At 44.0% G+C, this 20,437-nt stretch overlaps 1 protein-coding gene across 3 annotated transcripts in view; it reads left to right on the top strand.

Moving 5' to 3' along the window:
* MAP3K20 (mitogen-activated protein kinase kinase kinase 20) overlaps window positions 1–20,437 on the top strand; it is an 839,253-nt gene that overhangs the window by 753,398 nt on the left and 65,418 nt on the right. The window lies entirely within an intron of this gene.

Raw genomic sequence — 20,437 nt, 5'->3', positions numbered from 1 at the left:
ACTCACATATATATCATATATATAATCACATACATACGCACATATATATATATAATGTATGCATATATATGTCTTTATAGGTGGGTCAACATTTGCAAAAATTTGTTTTGCAAAGTATGCACAATTTTTGTTTTGTGAAATTTACCGGTTTGAGAGAAAAATGTCTCCTCTGAGGAGAAAATGTGTCTTGGCAACACATTTCATACAAGAACCATCTTGCGTGAAAAAAAAAGTTTTGCGTTTTGTGGAATGGCGAAAATGTTACACTTTAGAGAATTAGGCGAGATGGCGCCGGTGACACCAAAAATGCTCATAGCCCTAGAAGTAAGCTTTACATATATATTGGCCTGAATAAACACATTGGTAAAACATGTATATGCTCATTCATACATATATCTACTGAGAAAATGATATCTGTAACTAGTTAGTTTCTTATACCACGATAATACAAAGCCAAAATTCTGGTTTCCTGGCACTAGAGGGCAAGTGTGTCATATCTTGAGAACACACAGCTGCATGTAGTTGGAGTCAAGTATATGCAACACTTGCCATCTACTGCTTCGGGGCAAGCTTTCCAGCCCTTTAAAAGGCTGTAGCATCAGCCAGGCCAAGATTACTCCCCTGCCACCTGAGAGGGATACAAGCATCATGGATCCTGGAGCGGCCCGTGCAAGTAAGAGTGGTGGGGGGGGGGGCGAATTTGACAGACAACGAGGAGGGAAAATGAATTATTTATTTAATTTTCCCTCGTCGTCATCTGTTGGATCCCCCACCACACCGCTCTTACCTGCACGTGCCGCTCCTGCATGGATCCACAATTGTAAGTCTTCAATTGGGCCTGTGTGCCCTCACTATAGTTTATCTCACTGCAAAATACCATATTGTGGGGCTGAGTCACAAAAGCATTTATGAGAATTGGAAGTAGTGCTAAGGGAATATTTTACATATTTCTTTTTGATTGGCCACAAAAAGTACAACTCCTTGTTAGTAAAAGTGCAAATGGGCAGTAGTCCTTTCTACCCATACTAATTCAACATACTTATTCCATGAATATGCCCATTTTAAATGTTTTTGGGGCCAAAGGAATGTAAAGGCAGGGTTAGACTGGCCTATCAGGCAGTCAGGCAGTGTCCGATGGGCTGGTCAGACAGATCAGTGTGTGGGCCGTTTTGTAGGAGTTTGTGGGGTGGTTTTTTGAACTGGAGGTCTGGTTTTTACTGTTGGTTTCCCTTATATGACCACAGACATGGACTGCAGCAATGTCAAATGCATGCAGTCTCCCATAATTTGGAAAAATGCCCCTGTACAAGTTCAAAACTGCCCTGATTTGCTAATGTGGGTCACTTTTTTAGCTATCCGGTTCACTAATGGGGGCCCCATTTATTTGAGTTCCCGGGCCTATTTTTTGCCTCAGTCTGACCGTGTGTAAGGTTACTTAAAAATGTACTGCAGAAGTGTTCTTTGACATACCCTTACATGCCTTTGTGAATCTACCCCTATGTGTACAGTATTTTCGTGTATGACTTTCACATTAATATGAAGATTATAGTGCTACACTAACAAAAATTCCATGACCCTTGTAATGAAAATACATCATTTTCATTAACAACCACTGGAGAGTTTTCTACTTTGGGGCAGTTTCTAACTGGGTTTTAGAATTTGCTTGTAACCTTTCTAGGAAGTTAAAGCGGAAACTAGGCCCATGATACCTATTTTGGTTGCCTTCCCCATGTTCTCTTGACCTGTCAGCTATTCACCAGTATTTCCTTACAGGTGGGACATCCTTGGGCTAGCTAAAACTTCCTTTGGCGATGTATCCGTGCATGAATGCAAGGAGTAAAATCTCAATGAGGCCAATTCACAAAGTTACTTTGAGTACAGAATTAATACTTTTTTAGCACTACGTCCTGAACTCGTAAATGTCTTTGTGAATTGGCCCCAAACATTTTAAATGGGAATATTCAGCGACTATTCATATTCAGGTAGTACAACAAAAAGAAAACTGTGCCCTCTTTCCCTTTTACTCATAGGGAGTTGAACATTTTGGGGCCACTTCACAAAGGTACGTACTCATAATTGCCTTTGTGAATTGGCCCCAAACAGCTAGAATGGGAATATTCAGTGAATATTCATATACAGCTGTACACCTGAAAAGGACTGTGCCCTCTTTGCACTTTTACTTGTAGGGAGTTGAATATTTTGGGACCAATTCACAAAGGTATTTATGGGTACGTGATGTAGTATTCCTTTGGTAGCACTTTACTCACTCATAAATGCCTTTGTGAATTGGCCTCAATGTCTTGTCATCCGCCTTCCCATAACAGAGCCCCACTGTTCTGGGTCTGGTTCAGTTTGATCAGTCCTGCCTGCAAAGTGCTGTTCCATGAGGTGGCCTCTATACTACATCAGCTTCTTCCAAAGTTGCAAACAACGCCTAGTCTCAGGCATTTTTGGTTAGGTCGGAGAGCTTTGATAAGAGTCTGGAGTTGCTTTTGAAGCACTTTATATAATTGAAATAAATAATACTTGTTTTTGTGGTAGTTAGTAAAATATCTTCATAAATTGACTGCATTATCACGTTTATTTCCCTGCTCAGCGGGATGATTAGAGCATGGCAGGCGAGTGGCACATGTACTATGGGGCTAATTGACAAAGGTGTGTCAGAGTATGTAAAAGAGAGCTCCTGTAGTACTCTAATACGTACTCTTACCAGGTGCGCAATGCCTATAGGGCTCAAAGGGCTTCAACTCCCTCGTTGTGTGTGTCACCCCGGGCTGCGACAGCTTCCCCACACACTCACAGACAGTTCTTGAGCTGCAGTGGGCTGGCTGGTCTGGCGTCTTATCACATCCGCACCAGAGTATTTCATAAGTCTTTAGAAGACCACTTACTTGATAACGAGGCTTTGTTGTTTTTTCAACCGCTTCTAGAGCCACTGCATCTCCACTCTGCCTATTCCTTAAAGTTGCAAATTACTTTTGCTACCACAGAGTATGCATTTCCTGAAATGTAACCTTAGGCTTTGGTTTTTTTTTGCAGTTTTATACAGCTCGAACTCCACCCAAAGGTAATGAGGCAATTTTGCATGAGCACCAGTTACATTATACAAGGACACATTGCTGGAAGTATTAGCCCCCCCCCGAAATTTGGCTCTAGTTGCACCCCTGACTCTTACATACCTTTGTGAATTGTCCCCAAAACACATAAAATAGGATTGAAATGGCAGTGAAAGGGGAGATGGACATTCCAAGAGCGATTCACAAAGTCACGCATAGGGTACGTCTGTAGTATCACTTCCCTACTCATAAATGTTTTTGTGAACTGGCCCCTTACCACTCAGGGTGATAAAAGTTACTGGTGGTGTTGGCGCTTACTCTCCTACATGAGCATCCACACCAGTCTTTCCCTACAGCTGGGGGAAGGATGGTGAGCTTTCTTTGAATATTTTGTGATTTTGATGTCCCTTTGAGGTAAAAAGGAAGTGTGGAAGCCAGCTCCAGAATCCCCTCAGAAACAAAGGAACTTTTTAAAATCCCCACATTTTTTTCAAGTCAGCATTCATAATTATTGGGGTCAGCAAGGGCTGCACAGATTAATAACAGAGGTTTACACCTAAAGTGATACACATGCATTGTTTAGTAAACAAGTGACATTATAGCTGTCTTGTTTCTCGTTCTTGTTTGACCTTCTGGGGCCACAATATCAAAAATGGTGCATAACCTCAGTTTGGACATATGCATTCTCAAAACGGGCATCTCTTGTACGCTCTGGAGCCATGTGGACCATAGCCAATATAATTTGCTGTGACTGTCATTAACTCTGTCAATGCTTAGGAGAGTGCACAGGATATCGATATAGAATCTGGTGACTCCACATTGGTAGGCGGAGTCTGAGGCAGTCCCAATAAACATTATTGACTTCTTTTGATAACATCTTCACTGCGTTTAATGCCCCTTCTAAATCTTGTGCGAGACACCACACCACATGTTCTCATGGTATAGACACAGTTTCCCGTTCTGTGTCCTGGACATGAGTACTTATCTGGACACTATAATTGTATCAAATTACCATTCGATAGCTCTGCTGCCCCTTTTGGGTAAACTGTTAGAAAGCCTAATTAACAGCCAACTAACAGCCTATCTTGAAAAGAATCAACTTCTGGACTGTTCGCGGTCTGGTTTTAGACCTGGCCATAGCACGTAAACAGCCCAATTGGCAGTTACAGATTCTTTGAGACTCTCACTGGATGCAGGAACTAAGCCTGGGCAAAGCACTACGCTACGCTCGCGTAGTTTGCGAAGTTTGCGCTACTTCGCACTACGCGAATTGCACATAGCACAGTGCAAACACGCGTAGCGTAGTGCAGCGGTCATTTTTTGCTTGCTCGCGGTCCTCAACGTCAAGTTGGCGACCGCGAGCAAGCAAAATGACATCCCGGTGAGACTTTTTCCTCGTTCGCGATCAGCAACATCAAGTTGGCGATCGCGAGCGTGGAAAATAAACCTCCGGGCGAGATTCTCAACGCGGGGAGGTCAGGTTTCTCATTGCGAGTGGTCGCGTATGCCTGTGACCGCTCGCGATGAGAAACTACCAGTCCGCGTTGAGAAAGCTGCAGCTCGAGGAAAAATCAACTCGAGCGGCAAAAAACTACAGCTCGCACTGTGCAAGATGCCGTTTTCACTGTATGCACAGTGCCGGATGCTTGTCCACACTGTGCAATCATTGAAAACTGCATCTTGCACAGTGCGAACAGGGTACTACGCAGTTCGCGAAATGCTACGCGTAGCTCGCATAGTGCGAAGTGCACTTTGCGTAGCTACGCGTAGCGCTACTTCGCGAACTACGCCCAGGGTTAGCAGGAACCACTTACCTGCTTTTGCTTCTGGATCTCTCTGAAGCTTTTGATATGGCTTCCTATTCTAGGTTGAGGAAGAGACTGTGTGAGATAGGTGTTCAAGAGACTGCTCTCAAATGGTTATACAACTTCTTGGATGACAGATTCCAAACAATCACTCTCGGCTCCTATACCTTCCGCAAGAATTGCTTGGACAAGAGGGTGCCATAGGGTTCATGCTTGAGCCCCACTTAGTTCAATATAAATATGGCACCCCTTGCCAAGATCATTGAGCCTTTCGGCTTTGTAATCTTACACTGACGATACTCAGCTGACCATTACTTTTGATTCTGATCTAGATTTAACCAAAGAACGCTTTGCTAAGGGAATGCTAGCTATCTCGTGTTGGATTACTGACAGTTACCTACAATTGAACACAGATAAGACAAAGATTATGCTGTTTGGAAAAACTGTCTCTCTGTGGTCAAGCGAATGGTGGCCCTCTCAACTAGGATCTGCCCCATCTCCCAAACTATCTGTGAAGAACCTTGGCATAAAAACTGACCAAACTCTCTCTATGAAAGATCATATTTTGACTTCCATGGGTGCGTGCTATCATAATATGCGACTTCTACACTGAATATTCCCTACCTTCTGATCTCTGCCAGAAGAACATTAGTCCAAGCCCTGGTAGCGAGCAGGCTAGACTACAGGAATACTCTACTGGCTTCAGTTAATGAGACTCTTGTTGCTAAACTACAGGTGGTGCAAAATACGGCAGCCAGACTTATCCTTACTTAATCTACTGTCGGGCACCCCATCGGCCCCTTCATTGAAAGCTCTGCATTGGCTGCCAGTGTGTAAAAGGAGCCTTTTCAAGAAATGCTGTCTCACCTATAAGGCCTTAAAGTGAAATGGTCCCAGGTATCTTCAACATAGAGTTAAAGCATATGCCCCCACCAGAAGTTTAAGATCTAAGGAAAAGGCCTGTTGTGTGTTGGTTGGTAAAATGTAGGGGGAGATCCTTCTCCTATCTGACTCTCGTCTGTTGGAACAGGCTCCCTGCCCTATCCGTATCTGTTCGAACTATTGCTGATGTAGGAAATTATTGAAAGCCTCCCTCTTCCAATAGCAACCCCTTCTGGGAGATGCATCCTGTTTCTGTCTTGCCGTGCCGAGATGTCTATGGGTGATTTGCGCGCTATATCAAATGTAATTAACATAACAACATATCAACACTGGAATCCTATAGCTAACTGGAGAAGGACAGCTTCTTTGGGATGCTCCACAGTCTTCTGACGTAGGTTTCATAATATTTTGCATTGTGTTAGTGTGATGCAAAGCAGCAGCAGTGAATTACCTTACAGCACAAAAGGTGTTTTGTGCTTGAAAAGAGAGCCTTTTCACAGCAACAAATTGACTTAGTGTTACTTTCCTTGGAGATGGATCACAGCAAAGTGAGGTAGCCTCGCCGTGCATTGCATCAAAAGCTAATGTCTGGTTTAGGTAGGTGCAAAAAAGGGGAGAGCATTGATTTCCCCCTAAAACGCGTTGCATCTGTGTTGCAGTGCAGAGTACACAATCAATGCGCCTGACCCTTCTTCAGTTGTCCATGCATAGTAACTTGTACTGGAAGGGTAGAGTTCCTGTATGTTTACTACGCTGGGCAGCACACATTCACCTCTGCACAATGGTGGGAGGAGGTGTGCTGCGCAAGTTATCCTCTCTGTGCACCAGTGCAGGTTACGACACCAACCTCCGGTCAGTCTTAGTAGATGTTGCTCCGCGCTGTGTTTTCCCTTTCACACAATAGCGTGCAGAAACTTTGGATGCTGCACTACATTGCAAGACATCTAAGTAAATTTCAGTCTACGAATTGTTGGTGTAGCACTGTCTCAGCTCCAACCCTACATTCTTTCCTAAAATGACTGATAACTAGATACCTTACTTGCTAACTTTTAACTTTTAACTGCCAAATGCTTGATGTCACTTGCATACATCATCAGCCATTCCAACCAAACACACACATTACCCACAGTCACAACTATGGTATTGCAAAAAAATAACACGCATTGGCATAGCCAATAGGTCTCGCCTTATAAGTCTTTAGCCATGCAACAGTTAATGTTGTTGCAGTAAGGATATTGTGCTGCATAACTAAATACTTATAAGGTCCCAAAGGGAGATCTATAGGCTATGCCAATGCTTGTTTAAAGGAGGCCTCGAAACGGTCTCTATCGGGCTCTGTTTTGTGCCCTGGCATGGGCGGTCCTGCAGTGACAGCAGGCACATCGATGTGCGCTGCTCACACTGCTCACGCCTGCTAGTGGAGAAGCTACAGCATGACGTCATGCCAGGGGAGCGTTGTAGGGGAAGTGAAATCTTTTAACGAGAGTCATTCTCTTTCTGGAAATCCCTTCTCTTTCTGAGATTCATGAGCAGCAACATTGTCATGGTGTCACCAGGGCTTTAAGTGGAAGCTTTTTCAATATTATATACAAACCACAGTTTCTGCTTATTTATCTTATGCAACTAACAACCATTGACAAAGCCAATAGTCCTGACTTGTAGGTATGATGTTACTTGTTGTATCATATATCTGAATGCAATGACAGAAACAGCAAAATACAAGTCGAGCGGCACACTATACTACTCACAGACATTTGGCTTACGTGTTTTTAAACCACGCCCTTAATTATATTGGTCACGCCCCTTTGAGAGACCCCCCCCCCCCCCAGTTTTTTTATCCCACTTAAAGCCCTGCATAAAGTTCGATGCAGCAGGACCATGACTTGCACAAGGCATAGTGAGGCAGCAGCGTTAGGGCATTAGCACTAGGTGGTGCAATAATACAAGGAAAGGCCACGAAAATAGACGGCGTTCCTGCTACGAAGTGCTTCTTTGCCTGGAGCACCGTGTATGCTAAACAGCATGGATTACTAGTGAGGAAGGTGTTAATCCTTGTGAACAGGGTCTGTGATTCAGCATAAAGCCTGAGGGGTTAAACCAGGAGACAACAGTGCTTGTGAGCTGCACTGCTTCAACAACGCCTGTGTTCACTTTTAACAATGATGGAAAAATAAAAGAGTATGAGGTTACGGAAAACAATACGGTTAATCTGTTAAACTGTTGTAGATCAGAAGTCGGTGTTGCGTTTATATAGCACTTTCAAACTCCTCCTGCAAAGGCGCCGATACGCGCTTTGACAGACCGGTACCCCGGTACAGATTTGCTTGTGCTTGGTTTGAAGCTTTGAGGAATACAATATTTAATTACTTCTAGGGCTCACAAACCAAGCGAACACATTACGACTCTCCGGTCACATACATTCTGCACAGCTACAGGCAATACTATTGCCAGTCTTTTACAAGACATACGGTAAGCGACGAGCGACCACGTTTGCCCAGTCAAAAGCAGCGTCATAACATACCAATGCTCATCTTAATTGGCAGGTTCTCTCTGCTCGCAAAGAATGTTAGAAAACTAGAAACAACCCGAACTAAACAAAACCGTGCATTTGTATTCGACCATTCGCTTTAGAATCAGTCCGGCACATAACAGAGAGCATACAGCTGCGTGCTGGAAGAAACAGAGACACCACATGTATCACATTTTGTTTCGTTCTAGATGAATAACAGAGAGCATACAGCTACGTGCTGGAACAGAGATGGCACATGTAACACATTTGGTTTCGTTCTAGATGAACATTGAAAGTGCAGCGTGCACATGGCGGCGTGCTTTCACTTTAGACTGTGTTTAAAGTGAAAGCACGCCGTGTTTAACAAGATGGCAGCGGACTGTCCACTGTCCTTACATGCACGCGCATGCTGTCTGCTATGGACAAATGGCAAGAGCAGCCATGTTTGTCCATGCAGACGCGTGCATAAAAGCCGTCGGCAGAATCGATTCCAAAAGGTTCTCGCAATAGCGAGAGCAGCGCATGGGCTGCTTTAACTAGGCAAGACCTAACAAGCCAATCTCATACCAGGGCGCCTTGCTGTTTACACTTAATCAATACACCGCTTCACCTCAAGTGCCTCATTCAATGATCTAAATCAGGCCCCAAGTGTGTTTTACCATGTAGATGAAGCTGATTTCCTTGACCTAATAAGAAAAAATCTGGCACAGTAATCCATAACTAGCACACATGCGTCTAATAACTTGTTTATGTAAAAATAGCAAAACGCATGCTCTTGTTAAGCCCTCAAAAAGAGGACCAAGAAACAGAAATTGATATATCAGATACATAAGAAGGAATCTGTGTGAGTGCTTGGTTTGAGATGTTTATGCATAGAAAGCAGAATAGCATGGTCAACAGTAGTACATACCCAGGTGGCTGAGGAGTAGTAATAGAGATACGTGTTTATTATGATAAGCAATTTGTAGGCAATTGATGGCTTATGTTGCATGTTTTGACATCTTTTGTGATTTGCTAATTTTTTGACAAGTCATGGTTCAGGCAGAACTAGGGTCTTTGTTGTAGAAGATGGAGAGGCCATTCCTCAAGAGAGAGGCCATTGAAAGGAACTTGAAGTCCCAGGCAGTGACACCCGATACCATAATCTACATCATAAGCCCATTCAAGGAAGCATGCTGTGTTGAATCAAACCCTGGATCTCTTGCATGCACCCCTCTCAACCTGAGGAATCCAGATTTACATGTCATGATATATATGTGTGTGCGGGTGTGGATGTATAGGTGTATTTCTTTGTGCAAATGCCTATGTATGTATATATGCAGTGCATTACTATGAACCCGTAGGACGAGACCAGACAGTAAACTTTTCTCAGGATAAGGCAGAGAGCTAAATAAACGCTGGTCCAATCTTAGCGGTCCAGAGTCTGATTAAGCGGTAAAAAATTGGTGTTCATATTTTAATTATGGCTTTCTCAAGTAAAGGCTGACCAGCAAAATGAACCAGTATAGTTACAGTTTAATACTCTCTGGATGATATTGTGCATAGAATATAACAATCCCTTTTTCTTTATGACATGTAATGTTAAAATTAACAAATCTTGAACATGTTTAAAAAATGTATTTATTTATTAAAATAGATTGGTATTAAAATAGCCACAGAGTATCCAGACTAGAATAAGGACATAAGAGTTTTTAAGCCTAAAGAGTTTATGAATATGATTCACAAGTTAATGTATTCTGAATCCGTACAACAAATTGTACAATAATCCTAACATATATGTCAATCCTTAAGTGTCTTCTATAAGCTGGATCACTTAGATGTCTTGCAATGTGGTCAATCATTTACAAAAGAGGAGGGGTCTTCTTGGACCCCTTTCCCTTTGTGAATATTGAAAAAGTTTCAGGTGTAGTAGGCAATGATCCAGGGGGCCACTGGCCACTTTAAAAGAAACTTTACAAAAAGAAAATGTTTTTTGTTTAATTTCCAGGTTACCATTAAGGAAAGCAGGGTGCTTTAAAAAAAAAATACAAACAGGGTAGTCTGCTGACCCTTGCATCCACCATCCTTGCGATAACCACCAATTGGAGTCAGTTGCAATTTGCGGCCTAGCTCATGAATAATAGCAATGTAAGTCGATTACTTGAGGTCTCACTGGTTTCCCCTTGTCATCAGGTGTACAAGCTTTTCCCCACTATTAGGTGGCTCACGTCCATAGAGTTCTGACCGTCCATGCATTAGGGCTGTCTCAGACACCTTCAGGGTCGGACTGGGAACCCAAAGCAGCCCTGGAAATTTTGTTGGACTAACCCTTGCACGGTGCGTTGTTAGCGAGCCGGACCACTACATGGAGTTTGGGAGAATGGTGTGTGTGCAAGTGTGAAGCACTGGCTGGCCCTGGTGACTGGAAACAAAAGTAATTGGATTATGTTTGCTTGCTGCTTTTGTTACCGGGGGCCAATATTGCACCACTGCTGCAAAACTGGAGCTCAGTAACAAAACCGGCCCCCCCTCTTCCAGCCTCCCGGGGAAACGCCCGATGCCTGGTACAGCCATTCCAGCCCTTTTCATCTTGTCTATTTGTTGCCATTTGAATTACTCTGGCCGCCAGGCAGTCTATTTTCTATGTTCAGCACTTGTAGATGCCTCCTGTTGTACCCCCGGTCCTCACTTTACCTCCAACTTCTCTAGCATTGGCTTTTACGTCATTCTGATCAAGGACACTCTGCAGCACTGTCTGTGTGGTTCTAGAATTTTCTGAGTATTGGGGCTGTCACAGTCTTTTTGATGCTCCCCCACTTGTAGCCAGACATTGGTCTGCTATAGCCCCCCACCCAGTGTTCCACCTTCTATGTTTACCTCTAGTTGTGCCCCAGGCCAGCGGCTCACCTCAGCCTTCTCCTGCCTCCTTTCTTCAACACTTTCTGGTGCTTTGCACCTCTGTCAGTCCTGGCCCTCCTGTGATGCCTGATCAGCTATCTTTGTGTGGGGCTCCCGCTCTGTTTGTGTGTATTCCCAATGGGATGCAGTACTGTTTAATGCTGTCTGGCAATGATTATTCTGTGGTTCTCTGAAAACGTCTCTAGGTCTCAGTCTCATAAGCAAGTTGCCATGTTGTCAGATATAGGCCATGCTTGCCTATCTGTGCCAGTCCCCCAGCACCCTCCTCTTTAGTCTCCCAATGATGATTCTTGCTTGTGCTATTGCAGTTGAGAATGTAGATAACTTTCTCAGTGCTAAATCGGCTCATGCATCCTGGATTGCGTTGGAATGAACCATGGCCCGGTGGAGAAAGGACTGTCATGTTCTACCTTAAGGTTGACCTGTACTACCCCAGTTGAGGCAGGAGCCATTCAAGAAGAAGGTTGAGCTGCCGCTATAAATTGGTGGATTAGTGTGTTGTTGAGACTCACCTCAGGCAAGTTAGATCTCTAGCCAGGGCCAGACTGTCCGTAGCAGGCATCAGGCGTTTTCCCGGGAGGCTGGAAGGGTGGGGTCGCATTTTGCAGTGGTGGGGGACATTGTTGTTACTGGAGGCCGGTTTTGCAGCGGTGCTGCTATATTGGCCCTCAGTAACAAAATCAGCTGAGGGGCTGGTCTGTCAAAATTGCCAGAACTGCTCTGGTTTCCCAGTCCGGCATTGTCTCTAGCCTCTCTAACACTTTTATTCTGCTGGTGATCATCCACTCATTTGGTCACTAGCTGTATTATCATAAGTCATATTTTGTTTGGCTCTGTGTATTCCTCTAAAACCATTCTTGCTAAAAATGCATCTGTCCAACACCATTTTCAATTACACATCAGCTTTTCTTGTGAAATATACTAATACTGTAGTGAGTATATTTTGCCATGTCATGCAAGATTTATTTTCATTACCTATGATCCTGAACTGCTTACTGAAGTGATAAACATGATGAGCTAATCTGATGCTGTCAATGCTTTTAACTAATAAATTAAAAGGGGTAATGTGCAGAATCTGCACCGTGTGAGTCTGAAAGGATGGGTATGCTTGTGCAAATAAAGAAAACCTTTGCAGGACAAATGTCAAAGTCAAAACCATAAAAGTTCATTCAAAATGTAAGATTAATTACAGAAGGCAAAAATAGTTAGCCAGAGTAATGCAATTTTGTGAGGTCATAACATAAGGCAATTTTCTAGCACAATAGTCAAAACCAAATTGTAGTTCTGCAAATAACTAGCCTAAATCTAATTAATTCAAGAAAATTCAAAATTTAAATCAGTAAGAGGATCGACATGAAGTCAGCCTCTAAGGAAATGTGCCGAAAGGTCTCAGTATAAAAACTTGGAGACTGCCTTTGATAGTGAGAGCAAACAGTCTGGCACACATCCCGAAAGTGCACATTTTATAGGTTTCAGACAATAAAAGATCTCACAGTCAACATGGTGTAAATTGAGATCGTAGGGCTGTACTAACAATGATACACAACATGAACCAATCCGTTCGGGATGAATTGTGATACATGAAATAAGAAACAATCAGAAGATACCTACATTATTAATAAATAACTGGGTACCCTTTACAAACAAGGTAAATGACAATGCACTATTGAAGCAAACAAAATCCAACACACCTTCTAAGCAATGAATGAAGCACAGTTGTGGCCTGGGCAGACAGCCCTTGAAATGTGTGCCGCCCATTTCCTGATACAAGTTTCCTGCTCAAGGAACAAAAATTAATACATTTGATTTGCAACTTCGGCAGTACGATAAAAATGAAATCTATTTTGTTTATTTTCTGAAAATGAAAAACATCAGCTAGAAATGTGAAAGTGAAAGCTTAATCATGAAAAATAAAAGCAATACTTTTCTTCAACAGCTTTAAAATGGATGCCAATGCAAGCAGGCTGAGGCCCAGTGATGTCAATTTGTGGCGTAGTTATGCCAACCTAAATACAGCTAAATAAATATTATTTCTAATTAACGAAAAGGCTTTCTAAATGGGTAGATAATGAACTCGAAAAGTATAAATCATCATCAATGTCTGTCACATGAGAAACATGGACTTCAGTTTCGGACTTTCAGAACATGCTCTGAAAGAACATTACAATGCATCCCCAAATCCATCCTTCGGCTTCACAGATAATGAGTAAATAACACGAGCTGGGCAATCACTGTAAACAGTCGAGTGCTGAGGGAACCAAGTTATGTATTTATTTGGTGGCTGCTTTGCAGAAGGGACGTACACATTGTTAGAAGTAAGCACTTGCATTTGTTTCTCCGTCTCCTATAATTATACACAACGCTGCGTATTTTGCAAAGCAATTGTTAACACTGCACCCGCTTAAATCTTCCCTAATCAAAGAATTATTGTCAACTGGCAATCACATGTTACACTTAAAATTACAGTTGCCATTAATGTTCTACAAGCAAGTTACAGGATTTCCATGGCACCCAGTTTTCTCATTGTACATGATATATTAGTGGTTCGAGCACCAGGATTTGAAAGCAAGTGTATAGATACTTTGAGGGGCAGGAGCTCCATAATTTTGCTAATTACTGTGTACAAAGCAATTTTCCATGTACTTTCCACTCGAGTTTACCTCATCTGCCCCTGCTTATGAGGCATGACACTTCACAAACCCAGTCATCCACTTCACCTTCTCCTTGCATAAATGGCATGCATGAGGTGCTGCACTGAGGTGAAGGGGAACCAACGCAGTTAGTGCCCCCTCCCTCCTCACTGGGTCCAATACGAGGTGTTGTATTGAATGTGGTGACTCCCTTGTAGCTACTAGTCTCTCATCCTTCAAGGTGCTAGTTACCATGGCCCAGATTTAGTAAGCCTTCGTGTGGCCCTTGTGCATTCATGCAGTGCAGCAACTTTGCTTGCTTCCCTGTGTTGCATGAGCGTTTGATATGCCCCATAATGTCTACCCAAAACATTACATTCTCTTTTGTAGGATAAACCCCATGCATGGTGTTGTCTGCATAAAATCAACAGGAGTGGTGGCCCCAGTCTCTTGTAATTAGTACAAGGCTGAGTATCGCCAACTCTGTTACTTTGTTGAGGCAAACGATCTATTGCACGACACCAAGTCCAGCTTATCCAGCATGGAGACCGCCTTGTTGGAAGTGTCAGAATCTGTAAGAGAATCGGTGGGCAACGGCTCTGCTGCTATGGTGGTGGTGTTCGATTTATTGGCAGCATTCGATACAGTGACACACTCTACCTTGTTGAATAGGATAAGCCTTTTTGGTTTTCAGGGCACAGTCCTGTCCTGTATACGATAGATCTTGGAAGAGCACTCCCAGCAGGTTTTCCTCCACTGTTTTTCCTCCTCTTCAAAACCCCTGGTCTGCTGGGTACCTCAGGACTCTGCGCTTGGCCCTCTGCTCTTCAACCTCTACTTGCCCCCCTGGCCACCCTCGTTGAGTCCTGGAGAGCGAGGGTTGTAGCCTATGCAGAAGATATACAACTGGTGTTCACATTTTGAGAACACTCAGAAGCTGCCTTCAACAAATTTAAAGACAGTTCAAATGGCATAGTCAAATGAATGGATTCAGACATTTTTAAGTTGGATACTGATAAAGTTAAGGTCCCAGAAGTCCCCCCGCTAATCTTTGGTGGCCAGCCGAATTGAATCCACCACCAGAACCGGCCTCTTCGGCCAGAAATTTGGGGAACTGGTTTGACTCCAAGCTCTCTTTTGCCTCCCAGATCAGGCAGATCTCTTCAATCTGCTTCCTGAAGCTAAAATCAGCCGGGAAGCTGCTACATCTACGCTTTAGCAACAACACATTTGGATTACTCAAGCATCCTTTATTTGGGTCTTCCCACCTTTCTGATCGACAGGTTCTCTTTCTGTCATCATATCTTGCCGAATCTGAAGCAGATGCATTGGCTTCTGGTGCCAAAAAGAATCGAGTTCAATGCTCTGACCTTGGCATTCAGAACTTTTGCAGGCAAGGGCGCTCAGGACTTGAAAAATAGACTGGGTCGGTACCAACAGGAGTGATCACGGAGATCTAACCACCTCCGACTTATGGACGTTCCCAGGTTTGCCACAGTCTGTCAAGGTGGCAGATCTTTCTCAGTATTGACTGCTTAACTTTGCAACATCTTTCCAATTTACCTACGCATGACCTGGTCAAAACAACTCCCGATCACAACCCTGCTGGTATCAGTGCAGCGTGCAGTCACATCACAGACCAAACTTTGTGGCCCCTGGGAAAATGTGTGCGAGCACCCATAATAAGTATCATGAGTGTACATTGATAGAGTAGTAAAAAATAAAAGATTCTGGGACATTAAGCTTGCAGAAATATCCTATTTCAACATTACATAAATAAAAAACTGAATTTGTACCTGTGGGTAAAGTGACTTACTGCTTTGTTTGGGATCGGCGATCGGCCCCATGTCCTTGCTATATTTCGCTTTTCCACCCCAGCCACCAGTGTGAGCAAATGTTCTGAAATTTAGACCATGATTCCACACCACTAATATTTAGGAGGAGCTTCTTGGCGTCTAGTGGGACCGACCGTGAGTTTACCTTGGTCATAACCATCGACTATTTGTGCCCAATACTCTTGAATCTTCGGACATTCACAAAGAACAACGATAAAAAGCCACCACCCTTCCCATCCTACATAGTGCTGTCCTGGAATAGTAGGATCTTTGAAGAATGCGTAATTGCACCAGGCGGAAACTGGATCTGATGGCGACCTCTCTCGGGCTTTGCATTCCATCTGCCCATTCGCCGTCCTTCATTCCCCCAGGTCTCCCTCCCACACCTCTCTTCACCTCACCAGCAGGTCATGGGAGTTATTAAGCAGCTTCTTATAGATGAGAGACATACACTTATCAGCATAGGGTCTGCCGGCAGCCTGTCTTTTAAAGGGGACGCCCCGGGAGCTGCTCCCCTTCTACCATACGCTTTCGGAGGGCATGTCCCAATTGCTTATATTTGAAATATTCTGTGTCTGCCAGGTCAAATTCCTGGTGAACGTCGACAAAGGGCATCAGGGCCTGCCCTCTCCATATTTCTCCCCAAGTGCTCTATCCCAATTACAAAACCGTCATTGTTTTAATCACAAAATGACAGCAAACAGTTAAAAAAATAGACATTTCAACCCTAGTAAGAGCAATTTATTGTGTGGTTCCCGATGTTTTGTTTGGGATTGATATGGTAAATTGTGCCACTGGCCGGTAACCTATGTGAGTGTGTGTTCACCTTTTTGTATCCCGCCCAACCGACGCCTATTTACTGTTTTTGCTAGAACAGGCAAATGTGTATCAGGTTCACCTTTGCCAACTAGCTCCCATACCATAACACATTAGCTGCACACTTTCTATGTGTTACACTCTTCTTAGGGTAGGCAACTTAAATGTAGACTACATAATGAAGACATGGATTTTAACAATGATCATTGTGCAAGATGCTCACTGTCAGGACTGGCTTTTGGAATGGATGAGCTGGGCCCAGGCGCAGCATGCCAGCCTCTAGAGGGGGCACAGAGCTGTCTGTCTTAAGATCCTGCAGACAGCAGTCTCCCTCTCACTTGACTCCAGTGATTCCCTCGCTCCTCTCTGCAAGAAATTGAACAATATTAGGGAACTTTTCCTGATGAAAAAGCTGCATAAAGCTCCAAAAAGCATTGAACTGTCTTTCAAGAATTAAAATACGTTTTTGAATACTCACAAAGGTTTAATAACATAGTCCAAGAAGGAGTTTGGAATCTTTTGAAGTAGGATAACGTTTGTATAAATGAGTAAAGATATTTTACTCCATTAACAATTTGACACATTATTTACTGCGATGACTGCTCTGTTCAGCTTATGTTCTGTTGCACCCCTTTTGGCATACTGATGCAGGCATATCACGTCACTTGGTATCTAGATGTTTTGGATTGTTGGGACATAGATGGTAAATAATTGATTTAGATATAGAAACTATATTGAAAAGAATAATTGGGAGGAAGTGCTGAAAGGAAACATTGATAAGTCTGAATTGGATATTATAAAGACACCAGGGCCTGCATTACATATTGGTTGCGCTGTCCCTGTTTACGCAGCTTCACACCTTTAACTAGGTGCCCCTGGCGCAGCTCTGGCCGAATGCCGATTATACAAAAAATATACAGTCCCAGGCACAGGCACAAACTCTAATAGTTGGTGCCTGCACTAAGGAGAGTGCATGAGTTACAGACAGGGTCTTCTAGCCCCTGTGTCCCTCTAGTTAGAGATGGCCTCCGGGGGTGCACTAACTGCACCACCGTTTTGTTATAAGGTGGAGCCGTAAAGTGTTCCCTCATTTTCATAGGGTCATACACCCAGGCAAATAAGGGTATGTCCCATTTTTTAGCTCAGGCTCAAAATGACCCCCAACATAGTTCATATTATGGAAGGACCACACCACCATAAGCAGCCCCTTCCATAATACCAAAGTGCTCCAGGGTGAGAAAGGTGAGTGGAAATGCCAATTGCTTCCTGAGGGCATTTTATGTAAACACAAGGAGATGATGGATGGAACGCTGAAACTTTTCAGACACTCACCTCAGTCACAGATTTGGGTTGAATCCATCATCGCTCTTTAGCTCACTTCGCCACATCAGTTCAGACCCAGCTATATGCAAATCAGTCTTGACCCTGTGCCTCATGGGAACAGTCCAGCCCGAACTGCCAAGCCAGGTCTTCCCTGAACCGGAAGCAAGCATCCTGGGACCGTTTTCATGGTAACTCTCCTCTTCAGCCAGGCTAGCTTGAATCCAGTGGCAAAGTGAGTAAGGGACCCACGTCTGGGCATACCCTGCCAACTTAGCGCAAACAAAGCAAACACAAGGAGATGATGGACGGAGCGCTGAAACTTTTCAGACACTCACCTCAGTCACAGAGCTGGGTTTAATCCATCATCGTTCTTTAGCTCACTTCGCCACCTCAGTTCAGAATGGTGAGCAAAAAACGATGGACTTAGGCCCAGATCTCTGTACTGGGGTGAATGTATGAGATTGTTCTGCATTCTGTCCATCAATTGTTCTTTTTGCATTTGTCACCAAGAGTTGGACGGGTATGCCCAGACGTGGATCCCGTGCTCTCCATGCCACTGGAGTCAATCTATGCTGGCAGATGAGGGGTGAAACTCCGAAACCGGTCCTAGGATGCTTGGTTCCAGTCCAGGGAGGACCTGGCCTGGCAGTTCGGGCTGGACTGTTCCCATTGGGCACAGGGTCAAGACTGATTTGCATATGGCTGGGTTCAAACTGGAATGACATGGTGAGCAAAAATACGATAGATTTAGGCCCAGATCTCTGTACTGGGGTGAATGTATGAGATTGTTCTGTATTGCATTGGCAAAGATATGCTATGGCCTCTGAGGCATAGGCACTCATATAATAAAACAGATCCAGGAGTGTAGAGCCAAACTTGTTTGAACCCCTGCGTATCCACTCAGGCAACCCTAAACCTCTGTGCAGAGGAGGTGCGTGACGAGGGAGACACAAGGCCAGATGTACAAAGGCATTTTGCATTTACAAAAGTAACAATTTGCAAAAAGGCCTTTTGGTATGTAACAAACCCAAATTGAGATTAGGTAACACATCACCGAATTGCAATTTGGGTTTGCAACTATGGGCCTGATTACGATGTCGGTCGGAGTTGTCTCTGACCGACATCGCCGCGGAATCGGGACTGACCTCAGGCCGGCGGTCCCAACCGCGGTATTGCAATGCGACCGCACATGGTGCGGTCCCACACTCCCATTTCCCTATGGGAGCTTGTGCTGCATTCGGAAACCGGCAGCAGCACAAGCTCCCATAAAGAAATGGCAGTTTATGTAAATCTCTCACGGTGCCTGCCACAGGGTGCAGGAGTTTACAGGGGGCACCATAGGTGCTCCCCAGGCCCACAATCGTAGTCAGTCCGCAGAGGCAAGGGGGCCATGCAAGGGGCTCCCAAAGTTGCTTCACAAGTGCCTTTCCATGTCGGAAAGGAACCGGCATCGTAATCCCGACAGCAGAAATGCCATTCTAAAGAGATTACGTTGCTGTTCCGACTGGCCGAAGGGGTCCTTGAGCCTGTTGGAAGCCAGCCGGAATGAACGGCCAGTTTGACTTCCGACCGCCTACATTGTAATTAGGTGGTCAGAAGTCAAACCAGGGTTTTCGGACAGAAAGCCTCTGGCCTGCAGTAGGAGGCTTTCCGACCGACATCATAATAGGGACCTAAATATAGAATCATTATTTGGGACAAGCATGTTTAGAGCGTCCCTTTCAAATACCAATTCAGAATGTGATGTATTAATATTTTGTGATTGAAATTCGGGTTGCAACTACATAATGGTAGTGGTAACCCATTTGTAGAAGGTAATGGGTGAGGTCCCAAAGGGAGCCCTTCCACTTTGTGAATGTTGCCAAAAACATTTTTAAGAGTACGTAGAGGTCACATGGACCACTGCCTATGCTTAAAAAATGTTAATTAAACTTATATATATATATTTTTTTTTTTCTGTATCACGTCTTCAGGATGCATTAAGAAAAATGATTGCTTTATTTAAAAGCACTTACAGACCTGGTGGTCTGCTAACCCTGGTGATGGTTGGGAATCATAGTTGGTTGCAGTTTTGTTACCTGCCTAATTAATATTCATGCGGTAAGTCAAATTACGACCCACTACGATTCGTGATTTTGCAAACCAACCCATTAGTACCAATGTTGGTTCGCAAAATAACACACTGGTAACAAAAATACTGGTCACAAATTGCAACCAGTATTTTGCAACCAGTATTCTTTACATCTGACCCTTAGGGTCTGGACTGAACAAAGTTCAAAATGAAATGACATACCAGAAAGGAAAAAAGATGTAAGTCCATTAATAGGAGAGGACATTAGTAATGAAAGTCCAATTGAATTTCTACACCTAGACCATTATTACCAGCGCCTAGTATGGTGGTGTGGGGATACTGGTGGCGGCACAATTACTGACTTCTCCGGGCAGAGCAGGTGAGAGGAGAGCTGGGGGGGCATTTGCTGGTACCCCTGTGGTGCAGGAGTGGGTGGGGGCAGCGGCTGCCCTGCCCCCCCCCGCACAAGGTGTTTCCGGGCCTGGGATTAGCCTGCAAGCTGGAGTGGGTCAGACCTTACTCCCCTTGAGGGCTATTTTGTGTTTTCTAAACTTCAGCCAATACAAAGGAATGACGTCAAACAAAGGCCCAGCCACACTATCGGTTGGTGGC

The sequence above is a fragment of the Triturus cristatus genome, chromosome 3_1 (assembly GCF_964204655.1).
Source record: "Triturus cristatus chromosome 3_1, aTriCri1.1, whole genome shotgun sequence".
Lineage (NCBI taxonomy): Eukaryota > Metazoa > Chordata > Amphibia > Caudata > Salamandridae > Triturus > Triturus cristatus.
This window is presented reverse-complemented; position numbering and strand designations above follow the sequence as displayed.